This window comes from Tachypleus tridentatus, chromosome 9 (assembly GCF_004210375.1).
Source record: "Tachypleus tridentatus isolate NWPU-2018 chromosome 9, ASM421037v1, whole genome shotgun sequence".
NCBI classification, from domain to species: domain Eukaryota; kingdom Metazoa; phylum Arthropoda; class Merostomata; order Xiphosura; family Limulidae; genus Tachypleus; species Tachypleus tridentatus.
Window position 1 is genome coordinate 41581981 of NC_134833.1, and position 27732 is coordinate 41609712.

Below are 27732 nucleotides of genomic sequence, written 5' to 3' on the forward strand. Positions count from 1 at the left end.
ACTTTGGAGAGCCAGTAAGTTGGTTGGTTTCATGTTTTATGGCACAAAGCAACTAGGCTATCTGCATCAAGCCAGTAAGTTCCTCTAATCTCTTGTGAATTTTAGACTTTCGTCTGACAAGGAATGGAGTATGATAAAGTGAGGTACAGGTACAGAATGGAGTAGAGACTGTTGTTCAGAATTTTCTATGTGTGGTCACTTACCAATGAGCTATTTTTATTAGAATTTGGGGGGTCCATAATATAAAAAACAATACTCGGTGCACCCTCATTCCACCCATCATGACGTTCTACAAGGGGATGCACTACAATGCCAAACAAGTAAACTATATAAATACCAAGGCTTCATGAACACTATACTCTTACATCAGCATCAGACAGAATATCTACAACACCTGTTGAGAAAGCCTAACACTGGTACTCAGTTGACCCTAGCTCAACAAGACCAGCCAGTAGATCCTGGAGAGGCCACTTTTTTTAAACAAGAATTCAAAGCCAATACACACACACACTTTATAATCTTCATTTCAATGCAAGGTGAACCCCAGTAGGAACAAACAGCCTTCAGTAGAGAAGAATATCACTCAGCCATAACTGCGTGTGCATTCTCACTATGTGCAATTACAGAAACCTGCACAAATAGTCCTCTACATCACATTCATAGTACTTAACTTATCCACACTATCATTATTTGCAACTCAGAAAATGGGCATTTAAATGCAGCTTTTCCCATGCATAGATAAAATTAGCCACCAAAAATAGCAAGTATTATCAACCAGATACAAAGCAGCCTGATTCACTCCGAGACAGAAACTGGTGCTTTCAACAGAGTATGAATCATGGTAAATAAAAAAATTGATTATCTTATCCTATTTACATACTGGAAACATTATTTAGCTATGATTATCTTATCTCATAGCTTTACTTTCAAACAATATGCACTTTTTGATGAAACTTTGATGTAATTCTTGTCCCAAAAGTTAGAGTGACCCATATGTTCAATAACTAATAACTTCAAATGTACCTGAAAATTTTTTTTTTTTTAGAAAACATATATGAACATGAAATTTGGTTATTTCATTACAAAGACAATTAGCTCAAGTGATTTTGAAAGGTTGTTTCATTTGTAAAGAAACTTTGTGAGGGGGAGACAAAATATGTCAATCATACTTTGGTAAATCCATTTACTCAGGCAGTGAACATTCCTTACTAGCAAGGGCAAGACATTGTGAAACCAGCTGTACATTGAGGTGAAGGTAATAATTACAATAGAAATCACAAAGAAAAAATTGGACCATGTATTGAAAAATAAGCTATCATATAATTGCATTATTCTTTTTAACACACACACAAGTACCAGAATGCACCTCAACTTATGGGCTCCTTTGCATATCAAGAAGTAAGAAGGAAAAAACTCAATCTTTGTTTTAAACAAAGCTTTTACATTGTCCACTAGTTATAATTAAAAAAAAGAAAGAAATCATGAATGTTTCGGAATATTATGCTACTCTGAACTACTGAACACTGTTTGCATTATTTCAAATTTACAGAAAACAAACTTACTACACCACACACGAAGTTAAAATACACTCAGACAACTTTGGACCCCAACATGAATTCAAAAGAGCTGTTACAAATGTTGTAGAATGCCCTGTGAAAGACAGAACCTAAAATCTTATTGCATGTAGTTTTGCTTAACAAGAGGAATTGCAGTCTGTTCTCTATCAAGCATATTTCAACAAAATATGAGTGACAAAATTCAGGTGTACATGACTTCCAGAAGTATGCTCATTCCTACTTTAAATATGGTTTCAACACCTCTTATCAACAAAAAAATTTCTGTACATTTTAATAATTCAATATGTACTAAATATCTGTAGAACAAAAATGATAGTCATACATGTACTGTTTACTATATTAGTTTTCATGTGAAAAAAAGCTGAAACTATAAACTGAGTAAAACTTAAAAATTATGATTCTCACTTGCCAATTTCCAATGAAAAATCGTAAATAACAATGATTTTTCTGTGGGTTATAAAAACTTTCTGAATCACATTTTGAAAATATGTTTTGAACTGAATCTGGTGTTAATATTTCTGCCTTTTTTAAGAGTAAACTGTGGCAAAATATTCTACAGTATAAATCATCTAAGTTTAAAGATGGTGTGCAATATATAAGTAGTACTGTGTAATAAGCCAAATATTTCCCAATATTTATGAAACAAGAACTTTTAGTTTTTTAGTTGAAATATTTAAGACTTGTTCATATCCTTTTCAAACAAAATATATTCCTAGATAACCATCAATGTTTTTGATACAATTTTAACATGCAACCCCAAATAAAATGCAAGATGCAATGAACCAAAGTTGAAATTGAATGTCTAACAAAGAGTATATACAAAACCAGTTCTTAGCATTTCAGTAATCATAAAGGAATTAGATTTATAATAAACCCTTGCCACAAATGGTGTTTAATAAATCACCATATTTAAAGACTCATAATAAGCAACTGACGCAGTCTGAAGCAGAGGAAATATGTAACCAAAAACTTGTTTAAGAAATTAAATAACAAACATGGCATAAATTCACAAACACACAGACAAACGTTGTGTTTCAAAATCAACAAAACAAAAAACCCTTAACATTCCTTGAAATACTAAGTGACTATATACAATACTTTCATTGCAACCTATGATCAGTTTATTATAAAGTGAATGCCAATGAAGTCAGAAATCATCATATTACATAGCTGCTCTTTCGAAGATTCTAAGTTACCTTAAGTTTAATTAACTTACTCTGCAAACTCAATCTTAAAACTAATTCCAAATGTATATCAAGGCTTTTAATTCCTCCATACATTTCATGGTTAATATTACTATTATTTCTTTTAATATTACTATATTTATATTTGAAATTATTGTCTACCATTTTCTTCTTCCTTTTCATCCTCATCATCATTGTCATCTTCCTCTTCCTCCTCTGTTTCAAAGGTGTTGTCAGGAATGTCATGCAATCTAATAACAGGCTGCAAGTACACAAGTGACTTATTACTAAAACAACTTAAAAACTAGCATTGTACTGAACACAAAATATATTAACTTTATTATTAGTTTATCAAACCTACTAAAGAATTATTGAAATCTTAGGGAGAAAAGATTAGTAAATAAATAGTAAAGTAAATAAACAACGTCAATTTAAGAACCACAACAACACTTCATGTATTCTGAAGTCATCTTTACAAAATTTCTACTTGCACATTTCTCACTTGGAGTTTTATACCATACTAAAACTTTAAGCTACCTTGTTTGGATCTTTCATTATGAGATACTTTCTTTCCTTCAGCTTCATACAATTATCAATGAGATGACATAAGATGTCCCATGCACTGTCCATGTTCAGGTTAATCTGGTCAGCAAATTCCTTGGGTTTAAATTGTTGTGTACCAAGAATAGCATGTTTGGATGAATCTCGAACATGAATACATGAGACATGTCTGAAAAATGTATGAAATACACATTTTTATTTTCAAAAAATACATCTACAATTAATTTTTTTTGTACAAGCTACATATAAGAGGTAATGATTTTACAGAGGAAAATACAATAATCAAAATGGAATAATAGTTTTAGAAAAACATAGTCAAACTGATAAAAACTTGCAATTTGTTTAATATCTTGTAGTTTCACAATTTTTAATAGTAAGGATGAACAACTGATATTTTCTTCATTGAGCATTGCAAACAAAACATCTACCTAATTTTTTTATCTTAATTTGAGTTATTAATCACATACATAAAACCCATGCTATTAAAATTTCTAAAACCATAAATTGTAAACGTGTTTATTTTCAAACTAACAAATGAAATAATTTCAAGTTTAAATTTATTTTCACAACAACTGTTGATGGATTCATAAAGAGAAATTCCAATATAATGACAAGACACAAATATTTATGTATTTTCTGATCTACAATTATATGTTAAATTAATAAAATAAAATATTAAATATCATGTCCATTCTGATGCAACCAAAACTCATGGAAAAAACCTTTATGACGTTCATTATCGCAACTAACAAAATATTTATATCTTACTTTATGCAGCTTTTGAGATGAGCAATTTTATCTACTAAATGCAGAAGAATTATCTATACATACAACCTGCAAAGGTGAAAATCTCAAATTCCAATATCTGAACCTGATTCTTGTATATAAAAGACAAATTAAATGTTATACTGCAAGGACTTGTACTTTCAACAGTTTTTGTTTTGTAATGTTACTAGCTTTTCTGATGTGTATCAAATCAACTAACTCAATTCGTCTTTTGTAAATCCTCTCACTACAGCTCAGTTCCAGGAACTTGTCTCGTAACCATTTTATGTTTGTTACAGTTTTTATACTATTAAAACTGTATGTACTAATATCTATAATGTCATACAGTAGTTTTATGTTTAATTCAAGCACCCTTATTTTTCGTCCTGCAGAATTTCTCCAAGTCCTTCACTTTACACCACTGAAAAAATCCAGTGTTTTATATTAATTGAAAAATAATTTGTGCAACTTATATTTTATTAATTGGAAGCTACTGCATTAAAGATTTATCATTTCTAAATTCTTTGTTCTTCATTGTTTTTCAGATTCACTGTTGTACTTCATCTCATTGAAGATGTTTTTTTTTACAGCTATTATAACAAGATTTTTAACAGTAGACAATTATCATAGCAGATTTCCTCACTCTTGTAACTGATGATTTGTTCTAGTGATTTTAGCACTTTACTGAAATGGTGTGTATTTTAGGTTTCAAAATTGGCTTCATATTTTACACCAAAACCTAAATTATACTACTGGAATGCTACAAATGTCCATGACCTTTTCAAAAGTTGATTATTTTTCAATCAGAGTTGACTTGCATGACCATAAATACACAATATATGCAACACTGTTGTAAGAATATTCCTCTGCACTTGAAACTTGTTGAACATGAAACCTGGAGCACAGAACCACCTGGATCAGTAAATAATGGTGGGAGGAAAAAAAGGCAATACACCAGTAAATTATTGAAAAACATGTAATTTAATTCAACAAACTGAGTATGCATTTAATGTACTTTGAAAATTTATTCTTCATAAATGGACATAAAAACTTAAGAAACAAGATAATTAAGAAACTTAATTTAAAAAAAGGGAATAGGGATTATCAAAATAAAAGTACAGAAACAAGTTGAATCAAGATGCATAAATTATATATATTTATATAAACACAATTCCAAACCCAGTTTTTTTACTTCAAGTCTCTAGTTGTAGGCTTGAAAACATAATATTTGCATTTTAATACTCATTTCTATACTTCTTTTTAATATCCCTATTCCCCTCTTTAAATTAACAATTACACTATGTAACAAAATGTTCACTTTTTTCCTGTTCCTGAGCAGAAAGTATTTCCCAATTGCTTATGCCTAAATGGAAAAGACTTATTTTTCTCTTCAAACTTTGCTTTTGTGGCCTGGGAATGTATAACGAAAACATACTGGGAGAATATATTTGGGGGCTGATACGTCAAAGTGATTTAACATTACAGTAGCAAATCTCGAAAAAACTACTCACTTCTAAACATTTTTGTATAACTTTAGTATAAATACATGTAAATCTTGATTTACATGTTGTTTTATTGAGACCTTATGTAAATGAAAATGTGCAAATTCGCCCATTTTCACATAGAAAATAGGTTAATTTCTAAATTTCATTATCCACATCACAAGCAAAGTTTAAAGGGAATAATGACCATTTTCTGTACTTTTACAACATAAGCAATTAAGAAATAACACAAACTATCTAGGAACAAAAGTAATTAGATAATTATGCAGACCTGGAAATAGCATTTGTGAAAGGGAGGGACAATCAATTATTTAGGGAGGAGCTAAACTGAGAATTTTGGACACCTCCATTACAAAAACAAGTTTCTGTTAATTTTTTTAGTATTTTACATATTTTTCTTTGTTAGTGAGGGGCAGTTTGTTGCAACATTGTGAAAGTATACTGTCAATGAATAAAAAGATATTTGACACATCACTTTTCCATTACCAAAAAATAATATTTATCTTTGTTCATGTACATTCAGAAGATCTTCATGAATCTGTTCTGTATTTAGTTAGTTAACATCCATGTAAACAGGATATGAAATGACATACCACTCTGAAAAGCTTATACTTGCTTGACTATGTTTCTGCATCACTCTCCTGGAGGATGCAAGATGCTACTGAGTTGGCAGGTAGTAAAAAAATGTGAACAAGTAAATGAGATACTTAAGATATTTGTATACTAAAAGTTATTACTGATATATCTAATCTAGAGTTCTTGGATGATGCATTAGGAACCTACATTCTGAGTTAACATTATGATATTTTGGGATTCTTCAGCTTTTGCAAATGTTTGTTTCTCTTTTTCCAACTTCAATAGCCAAAGTTCCATACACATATTTAAAACACATTTTGTGAATTGGTTATGTTTTTACAGATGCATATACTTATCTTTAGGAATCAATGGACCTGAATTCTACAACCAATTAATTTCAAAACATACAATATTATAATGAAATTCAGGAGAACAATTTAGTAATATAAGAAGAAAATAACTTATTCATAATTAGATGTATGTGACTATAGGAAACTAACCTATACAAAGAAAATTTTTTGTTCATTTAGAAATTTTTAAAAAAAGACAGTAAAAACTACTGAAAATGAATTTACTGTTGAGCCTTCCTTTCAAAAACTAAATTCTATTAACCCCACTTGCATGGAGTTTTTTTTTAAATTCTTTAGAAAACTTACCTGTAAGCTACAGAAGCCATATCCACTTCTTCATCACCTTGTACAAATGGATTTGGATTATCAAATTCTCTTCATTCTGTTTAGTTAAAACAAAACAGTGTGATACATAATTCAGGAACACAATAAAAATTACATTGAAGCACATATTATAGAATTTTTGCATTCTCATAAAAACAAAACAGCAAAAGTATATAAAATTGAATATTTTATTTTACACATAATGATATAGTTTATGCCTATTGCACACTGATTATGAAATTTATAGAAATGACTTTTATATTAGACTTTAAATTTAAGTGACTATAGTGTAATATATAGGAGACAGAAATTTTACATTTAATAAGATAGATTTTCATTTATATACTATATACTGTAACAGTGAAGTAAGACAAACTTGTATCAATTTTGAAAATCTAAAGCAGCTATTAAAAATAAAATAAAAAATAAGATACAGTGTAGAAAATAAAATACCTATGATTAAAAAAATTATATTTACCTAACATTCATTAAATACTACAAAAAATATTTTCACAGTTTACCAAATCATCTCATTTATTATGTCATGCAAATACAACATCCTTAATCTTCTACAGTATATGTTACACCTACAAAAAGTTTCTGATTGGTTAGCAACTAAAAGACTATAGCAAATAAAGTTTTGGTGCTAAAAGATCAGATTTGTAAAATAAAGTTTGGTCTTCATTAATTTAAATTACCTTTTTTGCTATAATTCTACTGCAAGTTAAGAGATAATAACCATATACTTTGTTAAAGTGGAATTTTTAATTTTGTTTTGATATAATCATTATTTTGTCTTCCTTGTTTCACCTGCAACAAATTGTTACTGCTGTGCTTATGTACTATTGCATACTAATACTAATACTCAAGTCTTATTTTTGCAGAGATCAAGGGAATTGAACTGACAATTACAATCTGAACTCATGACAGTAATTAATCAAGTAATACTTTAATACCTCTACAGAGATGCTAACTCTTTCAAATGACTGAACAGTAATAATTGTAGACAGAGCCCTTTATCATTTTCGGCTACTAGGCCTGACCAGTGTCTCTTAAAGCTGTTTATTATAATATTATTATTATTTATTACTGCTATAGATTGCTCATTTATGACCGTTTTGTGTATTTAATAAATAAAATTTTAAAAAATTATTTTGAAATTATTTTTCATATTCTGAATTCTTACTCATAAATGTCGTTATCTGCATCGTTTTTGTCTTGGACTCAGCCTTTTGTTGGTAAGATGCCGATTTTGTATGTCTGGAACAATCGTTTATCCCGCCACGTGCCATAGAAAAATCGATGTGACAAACTGTACAAAACGCACGATTGTCACTGACTTTAAATGCAATGACCAGATATTTTGCACTATACTCTTTCGTAAATTTTTGATTCACAGTTTTAGATTTGCCAGAAACAAGACAATCTGGTAAATGAGGCCTCGTTTTTTCCAAATTGTGAATGATCGCATTGGTGTTTCTATGCCGCTTAGAAAACGAGAAATACCTATCTACGCGAGCGCTGATTGGCTGACAAGCACTGATGACGTAACTATGGATTCTCCCACGTACCCAGTATGGAGAAGTACCGCACCCAGACTATTGGAAGACGTCAGAGATACAAATATTTTTTTATTGTTTCAAGCACAAACAAGTAGTCAAGCAAGTAGCCATTTGGACTATGTCTTTTATTTATTATCGAAATTTATTTGTATTTCACTAGAAATTTTCTTTTCATCCCTTTTAAGCCCTGGAGGAACAATTTATAATTTTATTGTATAGGCCTGTATAATACATAATAATTTGGGAGTTGCAACAAGTCATAATATTTGTCTGTATGAGCGTATAGTCGTAATGTATACACCAAAATCGTAATGATTACGCTCAAATCGCAATGGTTGGTATCTCTACCTCTATCTATTATGCTGAATAACCCTATAATGACTGAGAAGTCCTGATTCAGATATTAAAAACCTAACACAAACAAACCAAAATGTCAAAAGGCATTTGTAAAATAAAGCTTTAAAAAAAGACGTTGACAACTACAGATTCTCTAAAATTATTAAAAGCAATTTTAATTTTAATGTTTCAAACATAGAAAGAAATATATAAAGGTGTGTGTGTGTGTGTGTGTATGGTTAAAATTTTAATTATTTAACACTTTTCTAATAATCAAGTGAAATTTAACTATTTTACCATTTTAAATTCTAAGTAACAATTAACCATAACTTTAATGCCTGTATTTATACTTGTTTCCAGCAATTCATATTTTATAACCTAACAACACTTAAATGCATTAATGCTCTTTTAACATATTTTAGGTGTATCATGCAGTTTTGTATATGAATTAATAAATGACTGGTTAAAAGTCATTGAAACTAATAAATTAACTATGAATATTTTGCTTCAGTGATTTACACACTTTTTTGAGAAATTGTCTTAATAAATATAGCAATGTTTCAAGTGCACAACTCATTCAAAGCTGTTTTTTGGAGTAACTCTCAGAAATAATTCACCATTCTTAGAACTTGTTGAGAAAAACTGTGATTGATAAAAGTTGCTTCAAGAGCCAAACTTCGTGGAGAGTTGATATTAGTCCCTTCTTCATGAGGAGGTTCTGCAGCTGTCTTATTGACAGTCAATAGATCTAAAATACGAATGACATCAGTTTATTATATAAGACAACTTTATCACAATTATGAATGAATCATCCTTATGTCCTGCTATGTATGACACATAAAACAAACATTACTTCCAATCATTTATGCTTCATAAAACAATTGTTGCTATAAAATGAATTGAAGTGCATTAACAAAGTTTTACTTCTATAATACTTAAAAAGTAGCAATTCATCATTTTCAAATTGGGAACGTAATTTGTCTGAAGAATATGCAGGTCTTTGTGATCTCAAACCACAGAAAAGTAAAACATGAAATTTCCATCTTCTGTAATGTAAGAACAATTTAGAATAGGTACACAAGACTTGGTAAGAGAAAATTTTCTGTGTTCAATTTCAGTAAACATTACCAAATCAAAGAGCAAAATGTTTAATAAATATTGTGTATGCATGTATAACATCATATCTACTCCTTGAAAGTTCGTGTAATTTCTAAAAGTAGTATATCAAAATATATTGCATTTCAATGTGTATATAATCACTGTTTTCTTAGAGCAAGGCCACAGTAGAGTATCTGCTATGTCCACCATGAAGAATTGAACTGCTAATTTTAGTGTTGTAAATCCAAATATTCACCGCTATCCTACAATAACAGGGAATTTGTGTATGATTATATACAAACAAAATATTAAATATAAAAATGAAAAAGATTTGTCTACACAATGATCCATCTAAGATATATCCACCACAGAACTGAAACTTGGTTTTAATGTTATAAACTTTGACTTACCACTGACCACTGAGTCATTAGAGGAAGGGATGGAGTGAAAAAATACAACCTAAAGTATTCTTACCTTTTAGTTTTTAAGATACACGTCTTCACCAGAACACTTTAGAAAGATACAATTATTCTAGCAACACTCAGGTAGAACTGCATCACCTGACAAAACTAAGGTATGACTACAGAATTTTATATTTCACTAGTTATTTGAATTTTAGCCTACAAAAATAGAAATCGAAAATAAAATTCCTACATATTTAATGGGAACTTAGCATTACTGCAGGAGTTAAATGTTTTCTCGTTTTGTATTACATTACAAATACTATACTGTTCAAGACAATTAAGGTATCATTAAAATGTTCTATATTCTGACTTATAACAATGCATAACCATTAATAAGTTATTGTCAAAAACAAAGCATATTAATTTTCTTACAAAACAAATGTCTGGTGACCAGCTGTATAAGCTGATATTCACAGTTTAGTTGTATACAAGAGCGAAGGGAATACATGTTTTTACTTACAATCTGGACAATATAAAGTGAATAAGGTAGGTCCATATTGGTAAAGAAACATGTCAGGGCTCCTAGAAAGACTGAGAATTTCCATGCTGTGGAGAGCAACTTGTTTGTTACGAACTGGTAAAATTCAAAAAGTTATTGCATATAAGCTAGAAGCCTCAAAAATGTAGTTAGCAGGAAATGAACTTCCTTTAAAACCACCAATACAGTTAGCCAGAAACCTGAAAAGAGGCAGACAACTGTTTTACAACCTTTGTAAAACATTCTTATTTGACATATGCTCATTACAAGTAGGAGATCTCAACTTCCTAATTGAATCAACAGTTTAAAGAGTAGTAACTGCATTGTTCAGGCTTCATAATGTCGGCCTTTATACTACTTACCATCTATATGAGTTTCTTTAATCTATTATCACAAACCAATCCATTTTTAGTGGTGTCAAGAACATGTGGATTGGTCAAATAATATGAAGATGAATACCTTCCTTACAAATGAATTCTGGAGCCAGTATACATTCAACCACAAATTCATGAATGAGAACATACATGTGGTAGTGATAGTATACTGATATGGACATTTGTCAGTTTTGATGGCCAAACTAATGTGCCATGATATGCCACAATGAATGTTATAAAATACCAAAACAGTCTTACAACTAGTAGTGTTGCCATGTAGATGTGCATTTCATCAGATGCATATTAAAAAAGATGATGCATCCATCCATCTTGTTCAACTGGTCAGCAACTTTCTACAAGAACATAACACTGACTAACTGAAATATAATCTAACTGAGCAAGTATGAAATACTCTGGGTAAACTACTAGTAATACAACTCCAAGCAGTATTTGTTGAACTAGCAATATCTTTTATAGAAGAGTGGGCCACATTAACCCAACAGCTTAATGATTCATTCAATGGATGATGCAACAATGATGTACATTTTGTATTCACATGTATGATGATCATAAGCATAATTTACAGATATTTTCTGATCATGTATTGCGTGCAATGTATCAAATGAGCATTTGTGAAAATACGCTCAAGTAGCAGACACATATAAGATAACTGATTATGTTACTCTTATTTGGCATAAAAATAAACTTGAGGTTATCATTATTACTATTTTATAGTATCAGCAGTTGCTCATCATCACCATGTTAAAGACTGAGACACAGCTAAGTTTTATTCATAATCTCTGTAATAAACCTTTTTATATGGTAAGAGATATTATCCTTATAAATATTAACTATTGGAATTTACAACACGTATATTAAATTAATAATCTGTGTTATCTGAATAAATCACAAAGTAAGAATAATGTTGTGAATTTTACTGAATTAGAAGAATTCTAAATCCAACCATTTGTAAATGGTTTTACCATCATATCAGATACTGTATAGAAGAATAATATAATAGATGAATGTATAGAAGAAGTTTTTCAATATAAAAAATAAGTTTTCAAACTTGAAATATTTCCATATGATATAAATCAAAATTCATAATACCATTGTTGTTTTTTAAGCAGCTTTTATATAATACTGTGTTTTTAATAGCTGATGACTCTTATAATAGCTTAAGAAGGAGAACAAATACAAGAGTACTGATTTTCGTACTCTTTGTAGTACTATGAACAACTTTATTCTTAACAGGAACTTAATATCCAAAGTTTTCAGACATTTATATTAACTAAGAAACATTGTGGTAACAGAAAAACAAGAATATAATCCACAAAATATTATATATACTTAATACCTGACATATGGAAAAAAGAAAAACAACCTGACAGTTAACAGAGGAGAAATTAAATTAACGTAACTTAAGTAATGCCTGTCAAATATTATTCATCACGATTTTTTTTCTAGAGCAAAATTTTTTTACCAATATACTTCTACTTTTATAAATTTAAATAAAACATTATACAGCTTTAAGATAATATTTTTTGCATTAACAATTAAAGCAGTTCACAATTTTGGTTTTACTTCCAGAAAATATATGTTCAAATTGTAATTAATGATTCTAACTCTACTAACACTTTTCAGGTGTCAGAGGAATTAGCTAAACAATTATTACTAAAGCTTACAATGTCTTACTCTTTCAGTATTAGCATATTTTTATACACTTTTAAAACTATATAAAAACCAAACTACTTTAAATTTATCATAATTTCAGTAGAAACTGTTGAAGCAGTCAGCCACCAAATAAAAAAACAAACTTCAAATTTTTAATAGAAAAAATGAAAGATGTTGTTTGTTCCACTCATGACAACTCAATTTGATAAAATATTTAAAAAAAATTACTTGTTTAGAAACCTGAGAGTATAGAATGCTCTAAAAATACATATTTAATCTGATAGGATTATGTATAAAAATTCCTCCCACCACCCTTGTTAACTTCAAGTTTATTAGTTGATTTATTAATCAACATACCAACTTAATTCTCATCTCAAAACTCTTAAAAAATGTTATTACTTTCAACAGTTATTGTTTTTAACAAATGCAAGATATTTAAGTAATGTTACTTTTGAAATTATATTTAAAACATTGACAAGCTTCTTTTCAAATTTTTGTATTTTATCCAATATTTGTTTGTTATTCAGCACAAAGCAACACAATGGGCAAACCTTTCTGTACGTACTGCAGGTATTGAAACCCAGTTTTTAGCATCTTAAACCCTCAGACAAACGATTAAGCCACTGGGAATAATTTTATTATGATTCACTCATCTTTACATAACCTCGTATCTAGTCTATATCATCTTGAACCTACAATACATTTTCTTTATTTAACTTAATTTTTCTGCTTGCAAGAGCAATGTCACCTCTACTTTGATAAATTTAGGCTCATATGTTTCTTGTTAAAATGTACATGAAGCTGAAACCAAGCATCTGTCTTTAAAGTTCAAAATTTTGTTCCACATTCTTGAATCATTAACATTTCTCTCCATTTAGTTTCAAATGACTATTTTTAACATTTTTGGCAACTTCTCTTAATTTACCATTGTTTTCTCATATCAAAATATCTGGCCTCATTTTCAAACTTTCACAGAGTGATTTCATGCAGGGTCAAAGAATATATTTTCCAAAGGCCTATCAGTCAAGGCCTTATTATGAAAAATAACAGCAATAATATCAGATTTAAATTGTTATGAATTAAAATAAATATGATGTCACAACAAAGGCTGAATTAAATAAAAAGTCATGACTACAACCAATAAAATAAAACCTTTCATCATCTTCTGACAATAACAGGCCTACTTTTAATTTTATCAGATATGATTCAAAATATCATAAGCAATAAAGTACCTCTCCTGTTCTGGCAAGAAAGACTTCATCTGTTTAATCACTATTTCTCCTGGTAAATGTAAAATATTAGTTTTCATCTACATAGAAGAGTTTATAAAATGCAATCAAGCAACCCATATTCCTACATCACACCAACAAGCAGACACCATAACAAAATCTTTGCATGCCTTTATTTTCTGCATATAACCAGTCTTCTCTATAAACTTTAGACAATATTTTCAGCATGCAGAAGTCAAACTCTAATGGCACAATAACAATATCTTTAGTTTTAATATAAAATACTCAAATTTTTATGGCACAAATATCCTCACTCATTCTTGCATATAATCACAACAAAGTTAGCTTTAGAGAATAAATATGAATGCACCATTCTGTATAACTATATGTTAAATGTGCTTCCACCATCCTAAATAAAGCCATAAACTTACTCATAAAGCTTATTCTATAATTACTTCATCTTTAAAATTAGCAGTTCTATTTCTTTGTATTCACACATTACACAAGCAGTAAGCAATTACACAATTTAAAATATACTGTCATTTAATGTAATAAGTCAAAAATTGATAACTTCACACACCATGTATCAAAAATATCACAAACACCATTTTAGTTATTGTTTTAATGATCTTTCCATCCACATAAAATCTTGTCTTAACTATAAACATGATGTCATTAAGTTAATTTATAAACTTTCCTGTGCAACACAAACAATACAAAACTTTCACTAATTTACAATGTTCCAAGGCATAAGCACCACATAGCCTCAAGGTGTCTTAAGTGAAATTTTAAAACTTTACAATCCATGTAAATAAGGGAAAAGAGCACTATGACATACAGATACAAAAAAGAAAATAATCCAAGCTTTCAGACAATATAATTGATTTTCTAGCTTCAAAAATTATAAAATTTATAAAATAAAAATTATAACCACTATAACATTTTAACTGAAAGTTCAAAATATAGGTTTAACGATTTAGATTTTTTTATTACTTTATCTAAAAACCTTTCAACAGCACTTCAATCAAAAGAAAATATCACTTCAGTTACTTATTTTATAAGTAATTCTAGGGAATGATCAGACAATTTTTTTTTATATTGAAACAATGTGTAGTTAATTATCATTTTCGCTGCATAAAATATACTATTATTAGTACAATTCATCAGCAAATTGACATAAAATGATAAATCCACACAATAGAAAGTTAAACTAGATCAAGAATATATCATAACAACATACTGTTTTAACTATGAATATTGTCATACAGAGCACGAATGATGCTTTGTACTGACCATTCTATAAACCTTCTTCCACACTTAAAACATCCCACGAAAAAAAGCAAGCAACATGTTTGTATTTGAAATTAAAACAGTTATTAAATGAAGTCCTGTCACACTTTCTCCAAACCTATCATTCAAAGTGCGTAAAATTCCAGGACTTGTGGGACTCTGCTTTTGTAATATAAATGACAATTGCTAGAATTCTTTACAGTAATAATTTTAAAGAATTAATATAAGTTTGAATTCTTGCAAAGGTGTTGCATGTCAATCCAGTACAGTCATCATTAATCATTTCCAATGTGAATAAAAACTTTGCAACCAATTTTTTCAAATTTGCCTTGCTCACCAAAGAAGATTATTTTGATATCACCATGTGACTACCAGGGGCGTAGATCCTTAGGGGGATGGAGGGTATACATTACCCCTTCATTTTAGGTGGGGGGTATGGTGCATATAATCACCCCCCCTACAGTTTGGTCTGTTGAATTGTTTTATTGCATCAGAGGCCTACAAATTGTGTGTTTGTTCTTGTATTCTTTCCAATCAAATTACATAATTAGGCCTAGATGTAGGCTTTTTCAGTAGCTGAAATGTATATCTTTAATATAGGCATGCTTCGTGGTAACAGGATTACTCTGTGACTGCATGTTTACAGCTTTCAGGTTCATGTAATGAGAGATAACCAATTTGCAAATTGAACAGTCCACATAAGTGATTGCAAAATCACACACCCCCATCAGGTGTAAAAAATCTACACCCCTGGACTGACTACAATTCTATCTTTTGTTGTTGTTGTCATTTTATGGTACAAGACAACTAGGTTGGTGTTTCCCAAACTTTGTGCCACGGAATGTTTCAAATTTTCAAGTGAAACACCATGATATTAACATTTGTCAGACACCACGTGAACTACCAGCTCAAGGTAGTTAATAAAAGATGATGGCAAAACTGATTCCCCACTTTCCAGCAGTTTGTTACATCCAATGAAACTGATTTGACCCACAAACTAAAATCTGTTTTTGGGGGGAGCACCTAACACAGCTCAGTGACTGATTTGAAAATTACTTTCCAGAAGATATGGAGAAGTTTGCATGGATCCAAGACCCATGCAAGGCTAAAGCTCCATCTGAATTTCCCTTTGCTGAAGAAGAAAATCTTATTGAGCTGTTTTATGACAAGATTTTGAAAACAAAATTTGGCAGCACGAATATCAGTAAAAGATGAATATCTTTGGCTAAGTGCTAAAGCTCAGTGAATTCTAATTCCATTTGTATACTTTCAGTAATATATACACTATAACCAAAGTTGAAAAAAAAATTACACTTTGTATGCTACAGTTCTGCATTAAAAAATATCAGTTTTTTTTTATCTATTCCACAACTATTATTTCTTTCTTCACAACATTCATCAAGATTTAGAAAAATGAGAAATTGCTTATCTTTAAGAATAATATGATATTTCAAAGAAAAATATGTAGCATTTTACCATATACACAATTTACCAAATTCCGAGTCATCTCTTTTATTAAAGAAAAGTTTGTTTCCTACTCTCTAAAAAGATGAAAATTATAAACAGAATACATTTAATCAAATTACTAGAGAACAAAGCTATCAAAGTAGCAAAAGTCATGATAAAACAATGTAGAAAATAACAAATCAGCAAAGGTAGTTATCTGGCTAAAGACAATATTATGCTATTTATTTGTAGCTTACTTTAATTTTCTAACACAAAAAAATACATGAAAAGTAAATCCATTTTAGATGTATAATGGATTTGATCAAAAACACTCCTTAAACTTATGCTCTCATAAGAGACATGAACAACTGTAATGAGTCATGATTTCAGTAATATATGCTACAAATATAATAATATATATTACTAGAAGCAAAAATATATCTGTATAACTACCAGGTTGAAATGTTACAATATAAAAAACAGAGTGGATGTGAATCTTGTGGTGTGAAATGGTCTCACAGTAATATACCAATTGAGACAGTTATATAATCTAAATTTTAACTCAGTTATAAATCAGCACACTAATGCACATGATATTTGTAGAAATAATCTGGTTTGTTACAGACACCTAGCTTACCTGAACAACTATATCCCAAGTATACACAGAACATGTAGCATCAGTGTTGCAATAACATCATCAGTTGCAAAAACATTTCCTTCTGTTTTTGAAATAAAGTATAAGAATTTAATTTTTTTTTTAGTTCGGTAGAAGCTTTATTAAAATTGAAAGCTGTTATCATTTTACCAATATATTTACATGACATGCATTTTAACAAGTGACTTGTGGCAGACAAGGAACAAATAATCTAAAACTTTTATTTCTATACCAGTAAGTAATCATAAGATATTTTACAATTCTTCAAAATGTAAAGCAAAGTCATCTGATCTATAAATTGAAAAATACAAGACAAGAATCAAAATTATTATAAAGTTCATCCCATGAAAATAGCATTTATAGTAATGCAGCTATATAAGATTCTGAAAGACTAGGTTAAGATAAATGTAAGTAGTAATAAATTCTTGGAACCTTTGATCCATATATACAAGAAATAAACACTACTGGATAATTATGTGAAAGTATATAATTTACAGTTGGTTTGTTTTTGAATTTTGCACAAAGCTACTCGAGGGCTATTTGTGCTAGTCATCCCTAATTTTGCAGTGTAAAACTAGAGGCAAAGCAGCTAGTCATCACCACCCACCGCCAACTCTTGGGCTACTCTTTTACCAACGAATAGTTGGATTGACTGTAACATTAGAACGCCCCCACAGCTAAAAGGGCGAGCATGTTTGGCGCAACCGGGATGCGAACCCTCGACCCTCAGATTACGAGTGACACACGTTAACACGCTTGGCCATGCTGGGCCTTTACAGTTGGAAACAGTATTTTATAAGAACTTTGGAAATAGAGTTCATCAACCATATTAAATTTGGATCATTAGTTGAAATGTTACATGGTTTTTACAAAAGAAAGAAAAAAAAAGGAAGAGAAACAATTTTAAGAACACAATATAAACAGCAAATCTTTAAGATGGAAAATAAGCAGTCTCTTTATTTCTTTATCTACATAAATTATATTTACATTATAAAATAAATACTGAAAACCACAAAAAGTATATTCCAAAACATGAACATTCTGTTAAATTATGTTTTTCTTTATACGTTAACTTTAAAGAAATATATATACATATATAAAATATATATATATACAAACACAGATTATAGTTTATTTTCAGTGATTCTGTATACTTGGTCAATTAAAAATTCAAAAGTTACATATCTTAGATATTTATTATATATGAAATTCTTGAAAAAAATTTAAAGACAACACCTGTCGAATAACGGGATCATCAGTTGTAGTCACTTTGTGAAAAACGATTAATTCTCTTCTACAAGTAATACAATCTCTTGGTCTTTACATAAAACTCTGCAGCTCCACATGTATAACTATAACAAAACAATTATTTATCTAAGTTTAGCTTTCCAAAAGAAGTGATTTTCAAGATACATTTGAAAAAAATCCATGACAATTCATGAACTTTAAGAGTGAAAGATACAACTGCTAAAAATATTTTTTTTTAATATATAAAACCACTGATACTTGTATTGTATATACAAGTATTGTATGTGTTTACTGTATAAAATTTTATCACCTGTACATGAAATAATAAACGTTCATGTCTGTCACTCTTAAAAATATCTACAAAATAATTTTCAACACAAACTGTAAATTTTATATATAACTTAGTTCTCATTACTAACAATATAATAATTCAAGCTACCCTAGCACGAGCAATCTGGTTAAGATCAAAAAAACATTCTTTTATTAATCTCATATTTAGATAAAACATTATGTGTAATGCAGGATTTCAATTAATGTTTTACTAGATAGTCCAGTACTGCTTGAAGTGGCAAAACATGCAAAAGAGAAACATTTTTGCACAACCACAAAAAATGTGCAAAAAATTCATGGAAAAAAGAAAACTGTTTGTTTAAAGCTGTTGATGTCTATTTACAATAAAACAACATGTGTACAACACAAAGACCATCTGAAATGACTGCTGAAAAACAAGTGATGAATATACAAGTGACCACTCACTCTATGAGATGACCCACTGAGATTCTGGGCAAATAATGCTCATTTGTAACTGCAACTTAGCACATTTGCAGTTAGGTATCTAGCAATTTTAGCAACCAGTACTTCTGAAGAATAGTTATTTAGTAGTGCAGGTTATATTCTGAATAGCAGTCAAGCTTCACTGGACTCAAAGAATGTTGTCACATTAACCTTCCTTAGCTGCAATATCCATTGTTAATTTTTTTGTGAAAACTAGTAATTAAACTTTAAACAGGCTGATGTTTAATTATTTTATGTGATGATTTAAGCATTATATTTATGTTTGTCCTTTTGTTGCGTAATTTATGTTATATTTCTATTTTATATAATTTTAAGTCAACTATTCATTTTCTTTTTTTAACATTCTCATTTTGAGCATGTGTTATGTTTGTAACATCAGATACAATACTTAAGGCCTAAACATTGTCAAAAAATGCTTATAAACATGCGAAACAATACTGAATTGTCTGTAATAACAAGTCTAGAAAAGTGTAAACACTTCACACTTGTTGCAAAATGTTACAGGTGAGTGAGGGATATAACCTAATATTCAGAAGAACACTATTGAGAAGCATGGGCTGTATTCAGAACAACAGTAGGCTGAAAAAAGTTTCCTGAAGAAATCTGGGCAGAAAAGGAAAATGTATGGCAGTGATGTTGACAGGGAAAATATTTCAATCTCTGTATTACGTGATGACAGTATATTGTTTTGTACAATCCTTTATGTACCATAGGAGGAGTGACCATCTGATAAAGTCAACACTTTATTTGAATTACAGACTTTTAATGGAGCAAATATAAAAGTTTAAGCTATTTAACAATAAAAGATATGCAGTCATATATAAATAGAGTTGTTCAGAGGTCACTTAAATAAAGAACTCCTTCAGTCCAAGCCACATGAAATGATGATAGATGAAAGCACAGATTTGTCAATATAGAAACATAATGCGTTTAAGATATGTGAAAATGGTGAAACAGAAACAAAGTTTTTAACAAATGTAGCTACTGAAGATGGAAAAGTTCACATCACTTCAAGTCACCTGATAAAGTGCCTCACCAACCTCAAGCTTGACCTAGCTAAGATTGTTTTGCTAGCAACAGATGGTGCATCAACAGTCACAGCTAAAAAACAGGCATAATTGTGCAGACAGAATCAAAGTATTCTGCCTCTGCATAACAAATATACTGTATTGCCAATTGCCTAAACTTAGCTGTGACAGACTCAATTAAAAAGTTCGACACTCAAAACAGAGTACTTTTCTCTTCATGTTTCATGAATGGGTCAAAAGTAATTGTACTTCAAAACTTAACAGTATTCAAAAACTGTTAGGTGAAGCTGAACCTATAATAAAAGAGTGACATAGCATATGAAAACTTGGGCCTTCAAATGCCGTTGAAGCTGTGTACGAGTTTTAACTCAGTCCTAGTTATCCTTTCAAAGTTTGCAAAAGAAAAAATGCTACTGTCCATGGTTTGCACAAATACTTTTTATAAAATAAGACAGTGATGCTAGTGTCATTTATGCTAAATATTCATGATGTTCTAGCAATGCTTAGTGAGCAGTTATAAAAAAAAATGCTATTTAGTGAAATACAGCCATTGATGCAAGCAACAACAGTGAAGTTATGAGTTTCTATAATCAGAAGATGTAAATGTTCTAAAGAGCATGAGAGACTGTAATGAACTTGGAGCAGAATCAAAAACTAGCGTTTTTAAATGGAGAAAAACTTAAATATTCCAAAAATACTGAAAATGAATTGTCAAACCTGAAAAAAATGTATATACAGTCTAACAAAAGAATATAAAACATAGATTTAAAAAAAAAAAGACTGAAATTTTTAAAGACTATAGCCTCATGCCAGAACCAATAGTGGCTCTTACACTATTATGTGGAACTGATCAAACAGTAAATGCTCATGGCAATCTTCAGGGAGTTGATGAACAAAGAGAAGAACAAAAATAAGTCAACAAACGCTTAGACAAAGATAAGCTCAAGCAAGAATGTCCCATAGTAAATGGTATGATTTCATAATCATACAAACATTTACCTACTTAAGAGTCTGTGCCAGAGGGTTATACAACTGCATAAAAGAGAGATTACTGAGTTTGCAAAGCTGAGTGAAATAAGTATGTATAGCTGTTACAACTGTTGAGTGTAATATGACCTTTAATGTTCAAAATGGAATAAAAAAACAATACAGATGTTCATTGGTACAAATTTGTTTGTTTTGGAATTTTGCACAAAGCTACTCGAGGGCTATCTGTGCTAGCCGTCCCTAATTTAGCAGTGTAAGACTAGAGGGAAGGCAGCTAGTCATCACCACCCACCGCCAACTCTTGGGCTACTCTTTTACCAACGAATAGTGGGATTGACCGTCACATTATAACGCCCCCACAGCTGGGAGGGCGAGCATGTTTGGCGCGACGCGGGCGCGAACCCGCGACCCTCGAGTTACGAGTCGCATCATTGGTACAAAAAACACTAGACAGTGTTTTGAATATTCAACTGAGTAATATTCAGGAATCAAATTATGATCTGGTTAAGGTAGTCAGGCTATGGGAATTTACAAAATATCAAAAGTAGAAAGAGAAAGCTTAGTCAACCATATATGTATGCCTAGGGCTAAGAAACCAAAGGAGTCCTTTAGCTCTCATAAGAATTGAACAAGTACAATATTTGTTTAACATGTAAATATGTTAGGCAGTTATGAAGTTTAGCATGTAAATATATGAAAGTTTTTGAAATTAAACTGTTAAAGATCTTGGTAATTATGTACAGAAAGTGCTAGAATATTTTAAATCTTGTCACAGCTCAAGATATATCATTCAGCAAATGGAGAGCTGTAAAAGACCTAGACACAAGAAGTGCAAAGAAACTAGTAAGTTATAAGCTTAGTAATTCATATTTATTCAACTGTGATGTAAAGACTTAAACTAGTCATATCAGATTTTGAGAAGGCTAGTCAAACAACAGAGATTAATTTTGTGATCTAGGAATGCAGAGGAGTTCTTTAAGGAATAACTGTTTTTTTTCTACTTTTAGACAGAAGATTACCTTTATGTGGCAAAGCAATGTCTAGGTAAATTTGTTCATGTACCTTTTTGTCTCCCTAAAATACAAATATTTACGTATTATAAAGTCTAAGCCTTAGGCTTTATAATAAGTAAGAATTTTTATCTCAAGGATAAATAAAGGTGAACTGTTTCAAATGCTCACCGAAATTTTGCTTTTCACCATTCGGTTGGATTCCAGGGAGCAAGTACCAATTGATATAGAATCTTATCTAAAGCTCTGAAAACTAATTTGACAGCCAGATTTTAAACTCATCAAATGACACAGAACACTACATTGTTTTCAGTACAGAGTATCATCTACTTGGTCTTCAATTTGAAAATTTCGCTTAAGGTAAGACAAAAGGCTTTTACACAATGGTTAGAAAGTTGGATATATTGTAGAACAAAGTATGTTTTATGCACATTATTATTATTTAGTTTCTCATTTAAGTTCAATCTACTTACACATCCTTGCCTTCACCAATATTAGGCAATGAGAGTTTTCCCAAACTTGGGAAGTCCATTTCTTCTATCACTTGCCAATCTGGACGAACAATTACAGATGCATCACGGTTCTTCACAGTTATTTGTCCTTTGTGATCATATTTCTGTTTCATTTGTTTCTGTATTTTTCTTTGCTGTTGAAGTCTATCCCTGTTAATGATATGTTTTTAGTCTACTAGTTACAAAACATAAAAAGCCATGACTGAATAAACTAATTATTTTAAATCCATTTGCAATGAAGATGACAAACAACTTCAGACAAATATTGTTATACCCGATGCTTTGGCTTACATCCTTTCAAAAGGTCTAAACATCAATGGTATAAAACTAATTTTAATGGTTTTTATTTCACGTAATATTAATTTTTAACATTTACCTCTATGGTAAATGACTCTCAGCTAATCAATAATACTTTCAGCACACTTCACTGTGGACCTTTCATTTACATTGTTGTAGTTTTGTAGTCTTAAAATTAGTTAGTCATTGAAATTGTGGAGTTTTTAACTAGTTGAAGAAGTTGTAATTACATAGCAGTTAATATATTACTGTAGAAATCCTACAAGTATATATATATTTTTATCTCGAAAACAACATAATTCAATAATTTAAATTTTTTTTCCTAAAATCAATATAATCATCAGTAATCTAATTTTCTAAAAACTTTATTTTACACAATTAGTTTACTTGTAATCAAAGATGAGTGAAGTAGCTTACAATAACAATTACAGTTTTACCTTTCTCTTCCTTTAGCAACCTTGGACAAAACTTGCAACTGCTGCTGCTGAAGCTGGGCCTGCTTCTGTCGCTCTCTATTTCTCAAATTGCGTTGCTGTAAAATTATTTTCAGCAAAATAGTTTTAGTCAGTTTTCAATACAATGTGTGATATCACATTTGGTAAATCTTATGAGAAAGTTATTGTACAACAGTCATAAAAATAATCAGTACATGGTGAAAGATATTTTCCTTATTTAAAAATATATTTCCAACAGATACTTTCCCCATACACAGTTTAGCTACCTTTTCGTGCAACTGCCAGATATTTGCATGCCATTAGCCTTGAGACAATTCCCTCCTAATTCTACAGGAATTGCATTAGTCCGTGATGGTATCATCATACAACAAAGACCTCCAAAAATAAGAGGATGGCACAACTCCATGCACAATAATTTCCCCTATACACTTGTACTCATGAAACTTTGTTCTTTCATGATGTAAGTGGAAAAGTTGCATAAGACGTAAAGAGGATGGCTGATAATGTGTACATAGGTGAGTATTGATCAGAAATATTTTTTCAGGTGAAGAAAGCATTAATTTGCAAGACAATACCCCACTTACATATACAGTTTAATTAGAATCTCACAGAAAACTTTTGGAAAGATCTGAACAAATTTTATTTAGATAAGCATCTTTCAGAAATTACTTAATGGCAAGCCAAGATATGTGAAATCCTATAGCATTTACTCCATAGGTAAATCTCAGTGTAAGGCCACATCTCATCTCATTCAGGATATATTCTTCACTTGTAAAGTAAAGAGGGAAAATGTAACAAAGCCACCTGTGTTACATGGATAGAAGGAGGGTGAACACTGCTGCAGAAGAAGGGCACAAGCTACATGAATGACATATACAAGGGGTGACCTGCAATACACAAACAGTGTCACCACTGCCCCATTTCTGGAACGGGTTAAGTCTGAAAGGTGTCCCATGCTTTACTCAATGAAGAGGGAGGAGAATTTGCGTTGCAGAAACCTCAAGAAAGTGCTCAGATCCTCTCCAGTCTTCCAGCTGGAAATGACTGTTACTGAAGAGAGTGCAATGGATGAGTGCAAAACACTATTCTTAAAGGCCAGCAAATGCAAGCCATTGAGTAAGGCAGTACATTTTCCTGATGCTGGCGTTTTCCACAGAATAGGTATGGTTTGAAACAGTTCAGTGAATATATATTTGTAAATATATGAGAATACCTTAAGTGTTCTCGCAGAAATCCCCATCTCACAACAGTTATGATAACATTTTTTTTCTAATTAATTTAATAATAAGAAAATCTAAAGGAATCAGTCAGTACCTTCCCTGCTTGCCAGAAAGGAGAGGACAGTCCAGCTACTACACAACTCTTATTTTAACCAAGCAGCCCTCCAGTATAAACATCATTATTCACAGTGAGTTTTGTATAACACGTCTTGCACAGCTGTGGACAATATATATGCAAGTGATATGTAACTTGGATCAAAACTACTCTCTTTGTAGGGAAGACAAGGATGCACAATATTCTTCGAAAAATAATAGTACACAAATGCAACCTTCTTATTTCTTAACACTTTTTTTTATTTAATTAAGTGGTCTGTTCAAATTTGAAGTTTGGTGTTTTAATTAGCATTTTTCAATTATTTAAAATTGGTAATTAATATTTTTTCTAAACAAATAAAAAAAGATTTTATTTGTGGTAATGTTTATTCTTCAGCAACAGTTAAATACATTTGTTTTTATATTTGCACTGGATTATCATACATACTAAAGTGTTAGAATTTACAAATTAATCATTCGACTGTTTAATTCATGGCATAAAAGTTGGATAATTGGAATGTTCAAACAAGTTATAATGAAAATTAATTAAGGAGAAAAACCTTGAATTGTATGAAAATAATAATAAGGGATCATAATGGCAATATTTTGAGTATTTGAATGTTTCAAACAATAATAATCAAAAACTAATTTTAATTAGTCAATAATATTATGAGATACTTTACAAGGCAACATCAATAGCTGATTAACTAAATGTGTGATGATAATTAAAGGACTTTTAAGAAAGTAATATACAAGTCACAAGCCTACTATCAATGCATTTTAGCCGATTCATTAATAAAAAAAAACACAAACATCCATCTTGAAGAAAATAAAAGTACTGGATTCTCTTTGATCTTTTCTCTCCATGTATGACAAGTTTTAGTGTCTTACATTCAAAATCTTATTAAACTGATTTTTTTTAATGGTGAAATATCAATTAATATGCCATAAACACATCACTAATAATATATATTTTAATAGTATACAAGTTTTAAGTTCTTAATTCTATTATGAAATACTAAAGAAAATCCTGAATTTACCTAATGTTCACAGCAGCACATTTTTTTTAGATACCTTCTTTATTTTATTCACCACACTTTCAAAATGTACAAAATTAGACAAATTGTATAATGTTGTTTGTATTCGTAACAGATGAATATCAATTTCTCTCAGAAAATAAACTTCATTCCCATAACAAGATCAATGAATAGTTGGGATGCTTTTGTAATGGCTCTTGCCAAATAGTTAGAAAGCCATAGAAATTTTGAGTGTTATGGGGAAATTCTCTGCTATCTGCATGTTATTAACCAATGTTCTTTGGTATGTTATTTAATTAAATAAACAAGCATTTAATGTACTACAACCATTAGAAAAAACATGTAAGCGTAGGTATAACCAACAATCAATAGCAAGGAAAAAGAATACTGGACAAGTACTTTCTCTCGTTTCTCATGTTTATTCTTTATTATTAAAAACAAACTGACCCCAAATTATTTAAACCAATGATTAGCAATGATGGACAGTAGCCACTTTTGCTTTATTCGTGATAGTACATGAGTACTAGTTCAACACAATACAATAATACCACCCAATCATCCCCTAGGTGGTCTTATGGAACACCTCATTTTACAAACGCTGATGCAACCTAGATATTCTCACCTTCATGTAATCTAAGAAAAGTGGTTAAGATAACAAGAGAGAGTTAGTCAAAACCCTCATATGAATAAACTGCCAGATCATGCAAATTATGCGAGATAATAGTGTTAAAGGAAATCCATATACCAGTTTGCACAATGTCCTTCAGTGGGCAATACAGTTGTGCTACTAAGGGTATAGGAATGTAATGAATCTGATGATTTGCAGAAGATTCCTCATCTAAGATAGTTCAGAATAAGCAATATGGATAAACTGCTTACTCACCTCATAAGTGTAACTCTTATTTCTCATAAGAGAAATCCTGGGAAGTTGAATAATTCCAGTGAATAAAAAGGCCATCGTTTACCATCTCTAAAGGCACTAAGTGCAGGCAACAAAACCTTCAAGACCTTCATTGAACATAACAATTAAACTCATAGAAATGATGGATAATGTTCAGAAAAAGGATTTATCTCCTTCCCAGTGTCAGCACTGTCTCAAGTAAGAAGAACCAGTGTGAGAAAGAAGATAGAATGATAAAACATTCTGTGAACAGCAAGTTGAAACCACCCCAATTGTTGATGTATTTTCAGTAAAGGTGACATATGAAATATTGGACTAAGGTCACAAAGAGGTTTTCAGAAAGAACATGTAATATAATCTTAATATACCAGTTAGGTAACTGGAATGGCCATTTCAAAAAGACCCAAAGCAGCTTGAAGAAGCTAGAGAGTACTGGAGACTCAAATAATGTTTTTCTTTATTATTGGATAGTAATTGATAAGTCTGCCATATACACAGCAATTGTAGAAGATAAACTCAGGCCAAAGAGTTAGGTCAAAAAACAAGTTATAGTTGCTATTTTTGATCAAAGCGAGTTTAACCTTCTTTAACTTTACCATAACCAACATGTGTTCTATTTTCACTGACAAATGACAATCACAGAATTAAGCAAACACTGAGACAGATGTATGATAACCTTAAACCCTGAAGCTGTGCAAAGAGCT

The 27732-nt window shown here is 30.5% G+C and overlaps 1 pseudogene across 1 annotated transcript; it reads right to left on the bottom strand.

The window, feature by feature from the left end:
- Nucleotides 1-2722: 2722 nt before the first annotated feature.
- On the bottom strand, nucleotides 2723-27085 carry LOC143227353 (eukaryotic translation initiation factor 3 subunit D-like; annotated as a pseudogene). Its single transcript, XR_013014990.1, has 10 exons — nucleotides 27011-27085; nucleotides 23760-23854; nucleotides 22987-23175; nucleotides 18682-18797; nucleotides 17428-17522; nucleotides 16837-16885; nucleotides 9355-9485; nucleotides 4091-4143; nucleotides 3299-3491; nucleotides 2723-3023 (listed from the first exon to the last, which is right to left on the bottom strand). The product of XR_013014990.1 is annotated as a eukaryotic translation initiation factor 3 subunit D-like (transcript).
- Between the last annotated feature and the right edge of the window lie 647 nt (nucleotides 27086-27732).